Raw genomic sequence first — 18,469 nt, 5'->3', positions numbered from 1 at the left:
CAGTACAAATACCACCTCATCCTCCTGGTCTTTCCAGTAGTAAGGCATGTTAACACCTGAGTGGCCAGGTACAAGTAAAATACCTGATTTGTGCAAGCACAGTGGGTATTTGTGTGCATAATTTAGGCACACAAAAATATATGCACACAGTGATGAATGCTTAACTTTTGATATCTGGCCATTATTTTTTTTCAGTCACACTGTTAATAAACAGCACACCACCTGTGCGTACTTTCCTTGTCATATGTGCAGTGACCCTCTACCTTTGATCTGAAAGTTTATTACATTCCCACTGGTTTCATATTTCAAATTTCTCCTGACCATCATATTTAATATACTGTGTCCTAAGGGCAATTTACCTCTATGCTCTGTTCTCTGTGACTGAGCCATCTGCAGACAATGAAAAGGGGCAGCTGCAGTAATATTGCTCCTATAGTATATTGGCAAAATGGAGAGAGGTCTTCAGAGGCAGCATGCATGTCAAAGGGCAATAGCCAGATACAAGGGGCAACCTTAATGCTTCATCACCAGTGAGCACCTCTCATCCCAGCAGTCCTGCTGGTGGCAGGCCACAGATAGTTGCTGCTGATAAATGTATTGCTAATTTGATTTGTTAAATTAAATCACTTTAGGACTGTGGGATCACATTTGAAAGCAAATGGGTTACTAATGACATTTCAAGAGTATGAAAGCTTACCCAGCTTCTAAAATGTTTTTACTCGACCCCTGCAGGCAAAAAATAATGGGGATATTACTCTGCTAAAAGCATAGATAGGAAACACAAGACTTGCACTAGATCTCGTGTGCATGACTCAATGTACAGTTCAGTGCATTATTGTGTACATTAATAGACTCCCATGTTTAAGAAGGATGAATTCAAACTGGAACAGATACAGAGAACGGCTACTAGGATGATCCGAGGAATGGAAAACCTGTCTTATGAAAGGAGACTCAAAGAGCTTCGCTTGTTTAGCCTAACCAAAAGAAGGCTAAGGGGAGATATGATTGCGCTCTATAAATATATCAGAGGGATAAATACCAGGGAGGGAGAGGAATTATTTAAGCTCAGTACCAACGTGGACATAAGAACAAATGGATATAAACTGGCCACCAGGAAGTTTAGACTTGAAATTATACGAAGGTTTCTAACCATCAGCGGAGTGAAGTTCTGGAACAGCCTTCCAAGGGGAGCAGTGGGGGCAAAAGACATATCTGGCTTCAAGACTAAGCTTGATAAGTTTATGGAGGAGATGGTATGATGGGCTAGCCTAATTTTGGCAATTAATTGATCTTTGACTATTAGCCGTCTATATGCCCAATGGCCTGTGATGGGATGTTAGATGGGGTGGAATCTGAGTTACTACAGAGAATTCTTTCCTGGGTGTCTGGCTGGTGAGTCTTACCCACATGCTCAGGGTTTAGCTGATTGCCATATTTGGGGTCAGGAAGGAATTTTCTTCCAGGGAAGATTGGCAGAGGCCCTGGGGGTTTTCGCCTTCCTCTGCAGCGTGTGGCACGGGTCACTAGCTGGAGGATTCTCTGCACCTTGAAGTCTTTAAACCACGATTTGAGGACTTCAATAACTCAGACATAGGTTAGGGGTTTGTTACAGGAGTGCGTGGGTGAGATTCTGTGGCCTGCATTGTGCAGGAGGTCAGACTAGATGATCATAACGGTCCCTTCTGATCTTAAAGTCTATGATTCTAACAGACAAAAGGAGACTTAAGGAACAGTTAAATGTGATACAAACTGTCAAAAACAAGGAACATCTTATGATAATTACATCTGACATACAATCTTTGTATCAACCCTAAATCCTAGAATATTTCAGCACATAGTATGCAATATTACACACTGGTCTCAGAGCCTTGCAAAGCTCAGGCATAAGAGAATGCTTTCCGAATGGAGTTCTCCTCTTATTGTTTGGGCTGGGGGCGGGAAGGGGGCGGAAGGGAGATATATGGAGATCTACTGAATCTTGTATTGTTTATATTATTTAACTGAATCCATAACTACTTTATTGACCACAAATTATAAACTAATAAGCAAGAAACAAATAAGACTTCTCTCTTCCTTAAAATCAGAATGTGTTTTAAAAACATTCATGAATTAAGCTTTACAGCTCCCTCAGCCAACGTATAAGTATTATTCTTAGTTTACTAAGAGAGAAACTATGACATAGAATGGTTACATGACTTACCCATGGCTATACATTAAGTCTATGGCAGAGCTAAAAAAATCCAGAGGAAAAATCCAGTCTTTGCTTAATAACTAGAACATGCTTCACCTCCACTTTCATTTTTTCCTCTTTATATGGAGAGTAATGTTATGAATAATTAGGCAGAGTCAGTGGTTGTAGATAATATCATTACTGCAATTCTTTTAACTAACAACTGGCAATTGCTTTCCTAGCTGCTCTTGGCTTCAATATTCTCTTTACAATATTCTGGCTTCTAGTCCTCCACTAATAAGTAATCAGAGAAGGGTCTTCTAACACAGTCTAATTTACTAATACAAAGATTACATAAGAAGCACTAGCTGAATGGTGTCGCAGCACTTGTTTTTTGTTTTCTTTTTTGGTAATGAAATCAATTACATGCAAAATTTCCAGTGCTGCATAAGATATAAAACAAGCCAGTTTTATTTTTGTTTTAAAAGTTTTAGTGGAATCTTACAAAACACATTTCTTTTTAACCAATAGATTGTAATGGAGCTTTGGAGCCCTTGAGAAATATCAAGCAAGTCCCCATCACCACCAGGCTTGGGGAAAATCTGCAGAGGATCCAACCATAAACTCCAGCTGGAAGGTGCAGAAGCAACCAAAGCAGGGACCTCTGGACATTCCAATCAAAACTCAAAAATGTTCTCTGTCTCTGCACTGGCTGTTTGCTCCAAACAGCCACTTACCCTCTTCCCCCCTCACAGTCTCTTCACCTCAGTTGTACTCCACACCTGAACCTCTTATCCTCTTCTTCCCAATCTGTCCCCATCACCCTCTTCCCTTTCCATTTTCCTTATTCCCTTCCTAAGTAAACCCACCCTCCCCTAAAGTAGTCACAGAAGTAACATGATGAGTTTAATCTTGTGTGATATCTTCTTCCTGCACCCCGTGTCTGTCTTCTCACTGTTTCCTTGTATTTCTGTCTCTGTATCTCTTGGCCCTTGTCTTATACTTGTATTGCCAGCTCTTTGTGGGAGGGGGGACTTTTTTTGTTCTGTGCTTGTACAGCACCTAGAACAATAGGGCCCTGGTCCAAAAGTGGGACTCCTAGGCACTATTGTAATACAAATAATAAATCAAAGTAATGGCAGTAACAGCGTATTGCAGTTTACAATAAGGACAACTGTGGAATTCCCTATATCTGGATTGTTTACATGATATTATGGAATTGGTGCTGAATTCAGTATTTTTCCCTTTGTTTAGGGTCTACTGATCTGGTAGAATGCGCACTGCCTCTACTGTGCTTGCACATTAGGGGCCACATTTTCAAATTTTCAAATGGCTTCCACCATTTGGCTTCCCAGTTCTAAAATTGTTCCCACAATTCTGTGCATAATGTATATTCAGAAAATCTGTTTTCGCATTAAAATCGAAAGTAGTATACAGCTCGTTAGTATTCATCACCATATACTTTTTGACAGGTTTCCACACCCCATGTTGGGTTTATGTCCCACCCTCCATCCCTGTTTCCAGTTGTGTACAGGTTTGGCACCATCAGCCATTTAAAAATATATATTATTATTGGGTGGGGGAAATGTTGTGTGGCGGTATTTTGACACGTTTGGCTGTTTTTTAGAGAAAACTATGAAAGAATAGAAAGAGAGGACTTAAAGATTTTTAAAGAAAGAAAGATTTTTAGTTAGGTTTATTATGGAAAGAAGGTTTTAGAGAAAAAAGTTTGAAATAAAGTATCGAGTTGAGAAAAGCTAGAGAACCTGTGTTCAGTAACACAGGGCAAAGAGTGAGGTAGCAAGCGTACCCCTGTGGTTGACCATACGGAAATAACTATTATGGGGGCTGCGAGCCTTGGGAGCAATACCCGCCTCTCAGTTGGACCAATCAGAAGCTGTTCTACAGCTGCATCATAGAATGCATTCTTTTTGAACCAATCCTATCATACCAAGATTTTAAAACAAGAGCTACCACCTCCTTTCAGAAATGGGCTAATGCGCAGTGGATTATTTGGAAAAAAAACTCTAGCCAATGAGCGTTTGATCATGTGTATAAAATAGTGTATTTTTGTAAGCTGTAATTTTAAAATTGGAAGCCTAGACATAACAGCCATGTCCTTTTACAAGATGCCTACAGACGTAAAGAAGCCCAAATTGCTTTTGGTTGGCCCTGCTTGTGTTCAGAAGAGAAGACCTGCTTACACTCATTTTGCTGAAGAGACAGTCCCGATGCTGAACCCTGCATTTCAGCCTGAAATTGAACCACAGAACCAGGAAGACTTTATGGGGTCGTGCTCAGTTGTAAAAGAGGAAAAGGATAGCATTGGGAAAAAGTTGTTCCCAACTTTGGAGGAAGCAGACTCTAAGGTAAAGGTAAGGCGGCCTTTATAACAAATTGTTGAAGAATTATAAACATTTTATAAATATTTATGGTTAAATATATTTGTTTTTATAGGTAGGGAATGGAAGAAGAATCTGTATACGAGGACATGGTAGCTGAGGGACTGTCGGAGGATTGTGATGTTGAGATCCAACCGATAGACCCTGATTCATGGAAAGACGGAGACATTGTTATGGTAAAAGCAACGGAAAGTTTTACCAGTCATGAACAAATTATTACAATTATGCACTATCTATATAAATGGTGGGGTTAAATGCAGCAATATGTTTGTGTTTAATAACAGTGCACTGATGCGGTTCCCGACGGCACAACTGCCAGGGATGATTGATGATGATGATTCAGAAACAGACGAGGGTATGATTGAGGTAGCATGAGTCAATTGTTTGCCTTTTTTATTTTTAAATGATTGCAACAAAGATTTTAAAACCTGCTTCTTTTTCCTCTGCTTTTGATAGATATCTTCAGAGGCTGAAGAGGATAAAGAGAAATGTACTTTGAGAGGAATAACCCGTGATATACCCCTGCTGGTTTTGCATGAAACATGATTTAAAAAAAAGAAGAAAAAACTGTAAAGAAGTAAGGAGGTTGATCAATAGAGCTGCGAAGATGACATTATGACTTACATTATTAGGGCCGTTGTAGTAAAAAAAAAACATTTACCGCTGTTTGAAAAGAGAGCTTTTTAAAAACCGTGCAGCCTATGCAGCAGACACTCCCAATCAACTCTGCCATGCTTGTTTGTCTTGGGCTCATTCAGAAATATTTCACCAGATGAGATATATTTCTTCTCATCTGAATGTGGTCCAGGTCCAAAACATAATTATGGCTGAAGCCTACATACTGAAGCAGCTTAACAAGACCACTGAAACTCTAACCGGTGTCGTCAAAATGATTAGTGAGGTAACAGAGACACCAGACCCATTGGTATTGCTGGTAAACCTTTCAAAGAAGGTGTCATCAAATATTGGCTGACTGGTGCATAGTATGGTTTGTAAAATGAATTATGCTACTTTTTACATGCCAGTTCATTACCCTACAGGGTAAAAAAAAAAAGCCTGAATTAGTTTATTTTACCTTGCATCTTAATCAAAAAATAAAAAAGACCTGCTTAGCCACTTCCTATATTACTTTGCTTCTGTATTAAATAAAAAAAAAAAAGACCCACCAAGCTTGTGTTTTGCTTATATCTATCTATATATACACACCTTTGTTTTAAAGTAAGAAAGCTCAGAAATGTCGGGGTTGCTAAAGAAAATTACTCTCTCGAAGAAGTTGGGAGCTTTAGGGGTGTAACACCCTTATTTCAGGCTGCTAAAAAACACGGTAAAACTGAGCAGAAAGCAGATTGCAGCTTGGCTTACGGATCAAGGTGCTTACACTTTACATAAACCAGCAAGAATTAAATTTGAAAGAAATAAAACAGTTGTGTCTGATGTGAACATGCAATGGCAGGCGGATTTGGTCGATATGTCCCCCATTCTAACCACAACAATCGTCGTAAATATATTTTAATGGTGATAGATATTTTGTCTAAATACGCCTGGGCAGTACCCCTAAAGAATAAGACTGAGGAAGAGGTGGCAAAGGCATTTAAAGCCATTTTTAGACAAGGCCGCGTGCCTCAAAAATTACAGACAAATCGAGGAAAAGAGCTTTAAATACTTTGTTTCAGCAACAAGGGATATGCCATTTTGATACCAATAACGAAGTCAAGGTGGGGGTCATAAAGAGGTTTAACAGAACTTTAAAATCAAAGATGTGGAGGTATTTTACCACCTGTAGCACCTTTTGATACATTAACATGCTCCAGGCCTTCACAGATGGTAACAGAAGTTATCACAGTACTATCAGAGGATGCCCAATCGTCGTGACACATGCTAAAGCACTGAGCATGTGGAAAACCATCTATGGGGATAGTTCTAAAATAAAGGTACCATGAGTGGTTTTTAAGAAAGGGGATCACATACGTGACTAAAATGAAGGTTACTTTTGAAAACGGATATCAGCAAACCTTTACCAATTAAATATTTATCACATCGGGATTGTTATCACGAGGACAGCAACCTGTATACATATTAAAAGATTATGGAGAAGAGAAAGTCTCAGGGTCTTTTTACCCCAAAAAGAATTACAAAAAGTAAACCCCAGGACTGCGTTTACAGGGTAGAAAAGATTCTAGTGAACAAAGGTCGGAGGGAGAAATGAGTATTTTCTGGTGAAATGGAAAGAGTGGCCTGAAAAATCTAACAGTTGGATTAAAGCGTCTCAAATTCAAGACCTGTAATAAGGTGGGAAATTATTCACCAGGTTTTTACATTACCTTACCTAGCAACGCCTCCAAGAGGGCTTTTCCTCAAAACACTAGCTCCAATTTAACAGTACAATTGGCCAAGCCTTTAAAATTCAATGATTATTGGGATGTCACTTTATCAGCAATTCATTATTGTCACTTGTGGAACATGCTCTCTCATGATATACCGTTCATGATAGCATCGAAAAAATAAATTTGGTCCTACAATGTAGAAACCAGTCACACAACAGTCACACAACATTCCCCCATCCAAAAATATTTTTCTCAAAATGGCCGATGGCACCAAACCTGTACACAACAGAAACAGGGATGGAGGGTGGGACATAAAACCAAAACGGGGCACGGAAACCCGTCAAAAAGTATATGGTGATGAATACTATTGAGCCATATACTACTATCAACATCTAATGGGGAAGTAGGTTATCCAATATTCCAATGTGAGAATGCAAAGCTTGGATTTCTGCACATAAAACTAACAAAATTTTAACAACTCATTTTGAAAATTGCATCCTATGGATCTGCTCTTGCTCTCAGACACCGGGGTGCACTTCAGTATATGTCTTGTAAAGCTGGTTTACTCCACTTCTATACAACAATATATGGCATTATGAAGTTTGTTGTAAATAATGAATCCAATAAGCAATTTGCTTAGTAACTCTTTCCCCTTCATTAATAGCTGTAGTAGGCAAGAAATGTGACACTGGCATGGGGGTTAGATGAAACATCTGGTGGATGTGAAATGCAGCAATTAGACTTAAAAAAATAACATGCACAGAGCCTATCTTTGTGCTGATCATTTTCTCTCTGCTAGTTCTTGTACACATTGTTAGCAAGATGACTTTCATCTGCACTGACAATACCCGTAATATACTCGAATCACTAGACCATGTTCCTGCACTTTGGAGAGGAAAGGGAAAGGACACATGAGACGTGACACACACAAAATAACAGAACACAGCCTAATGCTTCTAAGTGCTGCTTAAAATACATCAAGAGTGTTATCCACCAGGGGGAAATAATTTGCACCTTCATAGAAGATATACCAGTCAGCAAGATGGAAATGAAAGTACAGCAGCTGAGGCATGAAGTAGAGCACCACTCAAACACTCAAGCCTGTTTGAAGAAACAGGTGCTGTCTTCTTAACCACATCCTTAAAGAACAAAGAAATGGGAGACAGTGAAGGATTAAGGCTCTTCTTGTTTGTCAGTATCATAAAAAAGGATAGAAGACAGAGCACTGTGCCCAACACTGCATGAAATGTGACATTTAAAACTATGTAAACGCTATGTACACTGGTGACATATATTGAGTTACACATGAGTAATACAATGCTCACATGTATCTGAGGAAAAACTTTTCCAGTTTATGTGGATCAAGAGTTTAAACACATTTTGAAAAGGGGGGTAAATAACTGTAGGTCAAACTTCTATACAGTGCGAGGATTGGTAGCTCTTTCGGTATCAACTCAGGGAGTTTCCTTGAAAATCTTCCATCACCAACATGTAGTTTGTCCCCACCCTGTGCACAGGGCAATGTGATCTGCCCCTAAGCACACAGATTGCTTGAGATCCAAGCAGATGATAGTCAGTATTGCCATCTCCAAGCATTCAAAAATCATGACTCAAGCCCTATAAGATCATAAGTGGAAATCACGAGATTTAAAAAATAATCAATGTTGAGGTATTTTTATTTGTCTTCAGAGCCCTTAGGGTGTACTCAGTTTGTGTTTTCAGGCAGTTTTCTGCAGCCATGAAGGTTAGAACCTTGCCTTTTAAAAAAAAAATGAAAGCTGAGATTCTCACGTATGAACTTGCCCCCCATGAGCTGGGCCTTAAAACAAATATCAAATATCATGATACTCACAATGAACTTATCAGAAATAGCAACACAGAATCAGTTTGTTTTACTCAAGAGCTATTGTGGTTTTGGGGCAGGAAATAGTACCACTGACATCTTGTCCAGTGTCCAAGAGCTCCAGAAAAAGACACCGGAACACCACCAACCACTGCATGTGGTTTTCATAGATCTAAAAAGGGTATTAAGGCAGGTGACAGCTGCTCAGGAAACAAAACTGAAAAATATGAAAGCCAGGATCCAGCAAAGCGCTTCATGAACATGCTTAACTCCAAACATATGAGTAATCCCATTGGCTTCAACTATTTGCTGGACCATGGCCTTAGATTATTACAATAAATCTGACAGGATCAGAAGGTGTCCTCTGTTTCCTTTCAGTTGAGGTGAGTTACAAAGGAAGGGTATGTACTTGTACCTTGCCTATTCATTCCCTTCCTTGCTATTGCTGAAACCAGATGAAAGAACTTAAGGCCAAAATTTTAAAGAGTGCCTAAAGATGCAAATAGCTGCCAAAAGGAATTTCAAAAGCCTCTAGACAACTAATTCCCAGAGGAAAATACAGATATTTATTAAAAAATAAAAATAATTAAATTAATTCTACCATGTCATAACTAATCATTGTTAATGGCTATTGTAGTTTATTGTATTATTTCACCCTTTCATTCAGAAAGGGGAGAAAAATCAAAAGGAGATGCTGCATTATTTATGCCTTTTATCATCCTTGTAATTACTTCTTCTGTTTCTCTTCCTTTTATTTTGATTTTTTTTTCTTTTTGGTTATGAAACTGTTTAATCAACTTGGGGCCTGATTCTGCAGTCTTTATTTTTATTCAGGCAATTTAAACCCCTATTAATGTTTGGTTCTTCTTATGCAAACTGAAGAGAGAGACCAGAAATTCTAGAGCTACAACTATACAATCGATTCACTTAGCATTCTAAGATTAACAGATGTGCCAAACATATTTTGGAAATGCGGATTATTAGTCTGACTTGTATACCATGTATGGAAATTACTGCAACATAAAGCTTCATTCTGAAGGATGAAAGTGCTTGAAATCATCCTTTTTGGCAGTCTCATTGGCCGAGGACTACAGAGGGCATGGAGACTATATTTCTTCTACCCCAAAAGGATGTGCCTTTATGTCAGGAGATAAAGTGCTTGGTAAGGTTGGACAGTGTGAAGAACCTTACACTGCCACTGCTTGTGATTGTACCTATTTTTGGAAAAGCATAAGACTTCAGGAGAAGACCTGAACTTCCACCAGCTGAGGATCTGTCCCAGTCTCCATGATTACCAATCCAGCACTAAGTACACTTAAATGAATGTGTTACGGGCACCCTACCTCTACAGAGTCCCACCAAATCTACTTTGCTTACTTGCATTGGTGTCATGTCACTTCTCATACTCCTGTCCATTCCCGGATGTACCCTGAGAAATAGTGTTAAAATGACAGTAAGAAATATGGACATTACAACATCATTTCTATTAAAAAAAACTCCCTTCCTCAAATGATACTTCAGCATAGTGGGCAGGATGCTCTTAGATAAATATGAAAAGAGTCTTCAATTTCCCCTGCATTTCGTATTTAAAGTAGTTTAACAAATTCAAATTCCCAGGTAGAAATTACATCTTTTCAGACAGAGAGTTGCACTTCTTGCAATAAACTCAATACAGTCTTTTGTAGTGGAGTGTTCATCTTTTTCTTAATCTACACCAATATAAATGAAACAATAAGAAAATAAGCTTTTGATGGCCTTTACATAAGACACTCCTGCTAAGATATCAGTTTAGGAATCCAGTATCCTGCAGTTTAGAACAGCTGCTTTTAGCTAGCTAATCATTTATTTCTCATTCCTGCACATTACATTTGTTATATGTGCATTTTCTGATCCACTTTATATTTTTAGAACAAGGTGACTATTACTCTATTTTTAAAAACTTTTCCAGCATTTTTATTAAGTTAGAATCAACTAAGTTAGGCCTCAGAACCACCTAGTGAATATGGTACAAGGAGTGCCACAATTTAGGTCTCTGTTAGTCTTTTAAAAATTTCTGCAGGTAAATACATTGCCATGAGGGAGGGTCAGTGAAGATAGAGTCAAGAGAATGTCAGATATCAAAACCAGCACATTTTAGTTTTTACAGATTTATAGAAAAATGTATAATAAAATAAAAACATTTAATTACTATTGTTATACAAAGTTTCACCAGGTGGTAGTGTTCCAGTCTTCCAAATTAATTTTCTTAGCTAGTGAGCAAATATTTAGTATTGAGAGGACAAGCTGTGTTAGTTCATAGATTCATAGATACCAAGGTCAGAAGGGACCACCATGATCATCCAGTCCGACCTCCTGCACAACGCAGGCCACGGAATCCCACCCACCCACTCCTGCGAAAAACCTCTCACCTATGTCTGAGCTATTGAAGTCCTCAAATCGTGGTGTAAAGACTTCAAGGAGCAGAGAATCCTCCAGCAAGTGACCCGGGCCCCATGCTACAGAGGAAGGCAAAAAACCTCCAGGGCCTCTTCCAATCTGCCCTGGAGGAAAATTCCTTCCCGACCCCAAATATGGCGATCAGCTTTTTGAGCATATGGGCAAGATTCACCAGCCAGATAAGGTGAGGAGGAAGGGTATCAGTGTAATTGTGTATATTGCAGTCATGTTGTCAGTATAAGTAAATGCATTTTAAATTTACCCAAACATCAGGTCTTAGCAATAAGGTGAGAAATAGCTCAGCAGCAAGTCCAGACAAATGTCCTGGGTCTACTGTTGTAATGAGATCACTTAGGGAAATAATTAATAGCCTGGAATGGCCAGGTGAAAAAGCTTATCCCAGTTTAATGTAACCTCTACCCAGCATTACTGAAAGGTTTGTGAACCTCACCAAATCTGGCTGAAACCCGAGCTGAGTTTTGGTTTGATAACAAAACCGGAAACTAATTGAGTTTTGCATGGTTTTAGTTTTTCTTATATATTCACACTGCTCAAGTTTCAGCCTCACTTGTTAGGGGTTTATAACAGCCATAAAAACCCAGCAGATTTACAACAGTGAGTATAAGGAGTCAGCAGAGGACTCGATTTTTAATACATTTTTGGTTTAAATTTGTTTAGCTGACTAGCGCTGTTATAATCATGTCCTAGGGCACAAACCATTTGGGGGAAAAGATTTTTAGGGCTTGCCAGCTAGAAGACATGGAAGCAGCTTGCCAGATTCTGAGAACTACACACTTATTGTAATCGTAGTATATCAGTGGCAGCAGGACATAACAGATAGTGGCTTTTCCAGTCCAGCTCATGACGACTGTTCCCCACAGGTAGAAGAAAGCCTGGAGAGGGAGTTGTAGAGTAATCAGACTAACAGGGCATTGAGGCTGGCATCGTTACTGGAGTAAAGGAGGTAGAGAAAAATATTGTCAGAAACAAGGCAGTTAAGCAGGAAGGGGCAATGCTGTACAGAGTCTTGAAGATGATCACAATGAGCTTGTGATTAGGGCTAGATGAAAAACAATTCAAAATTTGTTCTGTGTCAGTATAAAAAAAAATCAAGACTTTTCAAACTTTTCCACTAAGTATCATGAAAAGCAAGAGCCCTGGTGTTGAATAGCCAATAGCCCAGTGGTTAGTGCACGCATCTGGGATGTTGGAAACCAAAAATTCAATTCTGTACATGAGAAACTTTTCCTGATAAGAGTTTTGTTGAAATTGGTGTATTCCTTGGGAAAGTTTTGGTTTTGATGATTTTCTTGTCTGAAAATGACAACATTTTGTTGAAAATTGCTCAACAAGTTCTACTTTCTAATAGCTTTCAAAATGTCATCTGATGTATCCATGCCATATTCCATTGACATTTCAGTTCTATTTTCTCAGTATGAATATGATGTCAAGGGAAGTGTCCAGTACCACTTCTGCTTCTTGTTACACAAAGAAAATAGAAAATCTAATGGTATCTGTAAAAACACATTAAAAATGTAAAGGTTCCACCTTGCACTGAAACTGAGAAAAGCAAAGAAATTAAGAGGTTAAGATGCCATTCTGACCTAAACCCATTGTGTTTGAGTACTATAAATATTACGATATGTTCTGAAACTCCCTGATCAAGGTGTGTTCGGGCCACCATGGTTAAACACAAGCTGAACGAAGGATGTGAGTTGTGCGCTGAATCTCCTTCTTTTGTGGGTTTCCTTAATTGTCATAGCTTTATTATTTTACCACAATAGGATTTTACATATAAAAGTCTCACAGGAGCTGAAAAAACTCTTATGGCTGCAACAGAATACCAGGTATCTGCTTTTAACTGAGAAATATGCCATCTATCTTTGAATGCTTAAGCACAATAGGTCAGTGAGCTCATGCTTTCTCATTCTGCTCTAAAAAACAGTCCACACTCTGCAGAATCCAAACACCTCCAAACTGGAGTTTTGTTCCTTAGCACAGAAATTAATGAAAAAAAAAAGTTCATCTTAAACTTTCTTCCTCACACATAGTTGCTGCTAAGTTCCCTCTTCCAGTGTGCTCAATCCACACTTTGATCCTCTTCCTAGGGAGACATTCCCTCTTTTCATATATCTAGGAGGCCTTAGTGAATGAGCAGAACTTACTTAACATTTCCGATCCTGTTACAAGAGCACTTCAAGAAACTGGTTAATTGGATGGCTTGTTGTGCTTAGCTACTGAAGGTTGTAATATATATATTTCATTCTGAATCTCCTTCGCATTCATGATTTTCTGTCAGTCTAAAAGTGTGACTTTGTGCAAATTTCCTTTTTTGTAGACACTAGTTTTTGAGCCTAATTTTCCACAGCCAGTCATCAACACCTGTGCTACTAGGGCAATGTGACTTTAGAACACTAATGTTAGTCTCAGGTGTAAGTGGGTGTACTAAAGAATCAGGCCCATTGAATCAAATTCACCTTCAATATAACCTCATTGACTTTAACAGAGTCAGATATGGCTAATGTCAATGGAGTTACACCAGGGATGAATCTGACGCAGCACCTTTGTTCTGCAAACAGTAATTCAATGCATGGATTAAAATGCAGTAGCACGGCGTCTGCTCTAGTTTACCATCTAGAAAAATAAGTCCAAGTAGACAAATATTTTAGTTCATGGACTGAAATTCATTGAGAAATAAATTAGTCAGATATTAGCAGTGAACCGGAATACATAAACCTTCAGGAACATTTTGAGTAATTAAAACCACCATACATGTTCAACAGCTCACTTGTTATAAACAGAAATCCACTATTTTTTAAGGTTTCAGAGTAACAGCCGTGTTAGTCTGTATTCACAAAAAGAAAAGGAGTACTTGTGGCACCTTAGAGACTAACCAATTTATTTCACTTCATCGGTGAGCTGTAGCTCACAAAAGCTTATGCTCAAATAAATTGGTTAGTCTCTAAGGTGCCACAAGTACTCCTTTTCTTTTTACTATTTTTTAAAAAGGGCAAAGGAACTACTGTTCTCACTCCCATTAGCATTTATTGGTCTTCTATACAATAGATTTTTAAAGATCCTGGGCAGAAACACAAAAATATTTTAAAACATCCAGATTGGCTGTTTTCAGTAGTGAAAATCTGAAACAAGGGACCAAACAGGTTTTCTTCAAGAATTGTTGGCTGAATCTTTATGTGGACAAAAATCAACAAAAAATTATGGACCAGTCCTTTAACTGAGGTCTGTCCAACCAGTGCATGTATTTGCAAGTGAGAAAAAGTTATTTATTTCAAAAATAAGCAGAATGAGAGGATGCATTAGCACACATTTTTGGTAGCAATCACATGTAAATTGCATAGTCACAAGCCTAGTCATGCATTGTCTGTGCATCCAAGATACTCGTAGATTTCAGTGACAAAGCACAGGCCCAATACCTATCTTGTGATTTTCAAAGAACATTAGAATGCATCCAATTCTCTCAGGTTTAGTTTCATTTTCATTAAATAGAAGCCATTAGCCTCTGTATTCCCCCTTACCCCCCGAGCATGGCCTCAGAATATGAGAAAAACAAAGATTGCTTAAAGCTACCTTCCGCCCCCTTCATCCCTGCCCAGAGAACTGAGCAACAGAGTCAGGCCCAATGGTGTCTGAACAATACACATTCCATATAGAGTTGTTTTTCCCCTCACTTCTAAAGTAGGTGGGCTCATGCACTGACTGCAAAGAAGTTAAGTTGCGGGAAGCACCACCTTTCCCTTTCATGCAGTTCATACCAGTCTCTCTTTCTGTAGCATTTCTGTAACTTTTTTCCCTTTCCCACACCATACAGTTGGCTCTCTCGCTCTCTTAAATTTGATATAAAATTAGCGAGGATTATAATACACTTCATGCATGAATTGCCTCTATGTTTATGTAACTGTAGAAAACAAGTGTATTGACTCATTCTCCTTATAATAGCAATGGTAAATTACTGTTTTCACCGAGCCTGTCACACAAAGGCTGCACATGATGTAATTTTCCCCACTGCTGTTCAGGGTCCTGGGTATCAGATTTTCTAAATCTTACACAGATTTGAAAATGTTCTCTCGTATTGCTTTACCTAAACCTTGATCCTCAACCATTCAAGTCTGCTCAATTAATGTTTTGGGAAAATAAATTGCAGCATATGAGTTGCTTGAGTAATGTTCAATATGAGTATTCCGTTGGCATTTGATATTTGTGCTGCAATATCTGAGGTGTGATTGGTCACATGGTATTCCATGACAGACTTCCAAAGCATTGGCATGAGCATATTGGGTGTGACTCTTCACACGAATACACATTTCCACAAGTTTTATTCACCCATACTTGTCATTATTTCTCCAAATTTGTCCAATTATGATAAATCCTGCCAATGGACTGACTATAATCACAACTCCACTCACACTGTACAAATTGTTCTCCCGTGCAAAAATAGCATGCTATAGACATGGGCTCATTGCAGTTGTGCATGCACCAACGAGGCATATTTTCCATGGCTGCATATGTCTACATGTGTACACAGTGGCATATCTATGCTGGCACAAACTCATTTTACATTTCATACAAGTGCATATGATGTTAGAAGTTGTGCAGATGTGGCCCCATATATTTGATTTCTTGTCCAAGTAGAACTTGATAGCTGAGGTCTAAGCCATTTGAAAGCAGAGGCTTATTGTAGCAATAGTGTCACAAATTTATTCTCACAGTGGCTTTGATCATCCTTCCTTGCAGTACAAGCCTGAAGATGAAAATCTTCTGATCTGACTGCCACACCTCCCCTTTCAGACTGGATTGTTCTAATTAACAAATCAATCCAACCAGTAGGTCTGGAAATTTTAACCTAGTAATTCTGTAGAAGTAACAGTGGGCTGTTTCCCCTTACAGCGTCCCTGGCACTAGTCACAAAGAAACAAGGAAAGAAACCCCAGAGGCTTCATCAGTTGCTCTTAAAAACACTTGTCTGCATCCATCTCATTTTTAATAGTCTGAAAATATTGACAATATGGTGAATTTTTATGAACTGGAGAAAAATAAACCATGGTATAGTTCAACAGAAAGTGAGTGCCAGCATTTGAAATTGCTCTACAATTTATTTAATGAGACACTCCTAATCTATAGTAGATTTTAAAAAAAATATTTAGGAAGTTTTAACAAGTTTACAAATCCTTGCCATGTAAATATCAGAACCAATTCATTTTATACACACTATAATTGCCTGCCTCTTTAAAAAAAAACTGGGTATTAGAATCTGCCATACTGCATATTCCCTGTTCTGCAGAATTAATAAAGATGATTCTCCATCAGCTGTAATGGCCCTCTGAGGCAAGGTAGGTAAGCAAGTGCATATAAATACCTGCCTGACTGAAGAAAAAAAAAAAGAATTCCTGTAACAGAGAGAAGAAAGCAAAGACAGACACAAGCCCCAGAAGACTGAGCTTTGCAGCCATTTGTCAGCAGTTTCAGTCACCTGCAATCTCAGTAGCAGAGCCTTCTTCTTGCAATTCATTAGGTAGCCAGTAATAAGAAATGCCATGGAAACACAAAAGGTGACCTTTCAAGAATATTTTAAATTATAACACCAGCAGTTAATTTTGTTGGGAAACTTATTAATAGCTGCATAGTCATTGGGATAAAATATCAAGCAGAGTTTTATGAAACTTTATTCTTTGATGAATTATTGGTTAAAATCAAGGTACTATGTAAAAAGAGACAAATGGATCAACACCAGTGATTATGGGGCACGCTGATCTGACTAACACGTTATTAACCCACAGATTTATTAGTCTGATTTGAGCCACTATCTGCTTCCCTCCTAGTGAACACTTTAATTACAAGCCTAGAACTCAGGCACACTGCCTATTTGTCTTTTGTTTTTGATACAATGCTGCCCCCCTCTGGAAACACACACCTCGGATCCTTTGCTGTTTACAGTATTTAAACCTCAGACCTAACAAGCCTGATTCTGTGGAGCCCACTAATATATTTTTTTAAACCTTCAGAAATGCTATCTTCTGCTATAATATCACTGTGCAAACACACTTAATGAATATCAAATAGCTTTTGAGTCAAACTATATACAAAAGCGTTTAGAACCTTGAGATCTGAAAGACAATTATTCTTGTACAACACACATTGCTTAAGTGCAATGTTAATAGACTTTTTGCTGTTAATAAGTAAGTTGCATTACAGTTTGGAAATATTTTTCAGTTTGAACAGACATGAATGCTATGTACACATACATGTCTTTCAGCAAAGAGCTTTTCTGACACAAAGCTGGAATATATAATTATGAAATGTGCAGACAGGCATATATGCCACTGTATTTACCTAGAACACAAAAATGACGTGTGATGGGTACATTACATAATGCATCTTTTCTGAGTTATTTTATGATACATATATTTATCATTATTGACCACCAAATGTAATAAACACATCAGTCACTGAAGTTGCTCATATTTTATGTAGTGAAGTGTTACTCATCTGCAGCAAAATTAAATGGAACACTATTTTAATCAGTGAATAAGACAATTAAAATGAATAGCCAGTACGACTATTTACTAAAGTGATCTGTCAAATATGTATTAAAGTATCAATTAACATTAGCATATGAATCATGATGCTATTTTTTCCAAACAGCATATGCTCTTTTCTTTTTTATGAACGCCAAGAGACATATGTTCCAATCATATGATCTGGAGCACTCATTGGTATACAGATTGGAGTCTTCAAAAGAGTCTCTGCACCAAAATCTGGGTTTTAGGTAACATGCTTCAAAACCAGCATCTTTTCCAGCCAGCATTCAGTGTATATTTGTGGCAGCAGAAGGGGCTTACAAGGGCTGAAGTCAGAACAAAGCAAACCACCAGTGCACCATATGAGACTGAGGAACATGGAACAGGAGCAGAAATTAATATTGATCAGGACAGTCAGCATCAGCATGTCTACAGAATAGGAAATGCCATATACCCTGACTTCCCATCGCTTAACTGGAAATACTCGTTGCGACTAGTACTATAGGTCTGTGCTCACCACAGTGATCACCAGAAACAGTCTTGTGTAATATGAAGGGTTACCTAAACACTTCTCGCTTGTACTCCCTTCCATCAGGCACCTAACCTAGGGAAACCTTTCCATTCACAAAGACTATCAAGAACTCTCCTCTCTAAAATTACTACCTTTAAAGCTAAACAATTAGGTCTAATCCTTCTCCCTTTGAAGTATATGGCAAAACTTCTAATAGACCAAATTCTTCCCAGTGTCCAAATTCCAC

This window comes from Eretmochelys imbricata, chromosome 4 (assembly GCF_965152235.1).
Source record: "Eretmochelys imbricata isolate rEreImb1 chromosome 4, rEreImb1.hap1, whole genome shotgun sequence".
NCBI classification, from domain to species: domain Eukaryota; kingdom Metazoa; phylum Chordata; order Testudines; family Cheloniidae; genus Eretmochelys; species Eretmochelys imbricata.
This window is presented reverse-complemented; position numbering follows the sequence as displayed.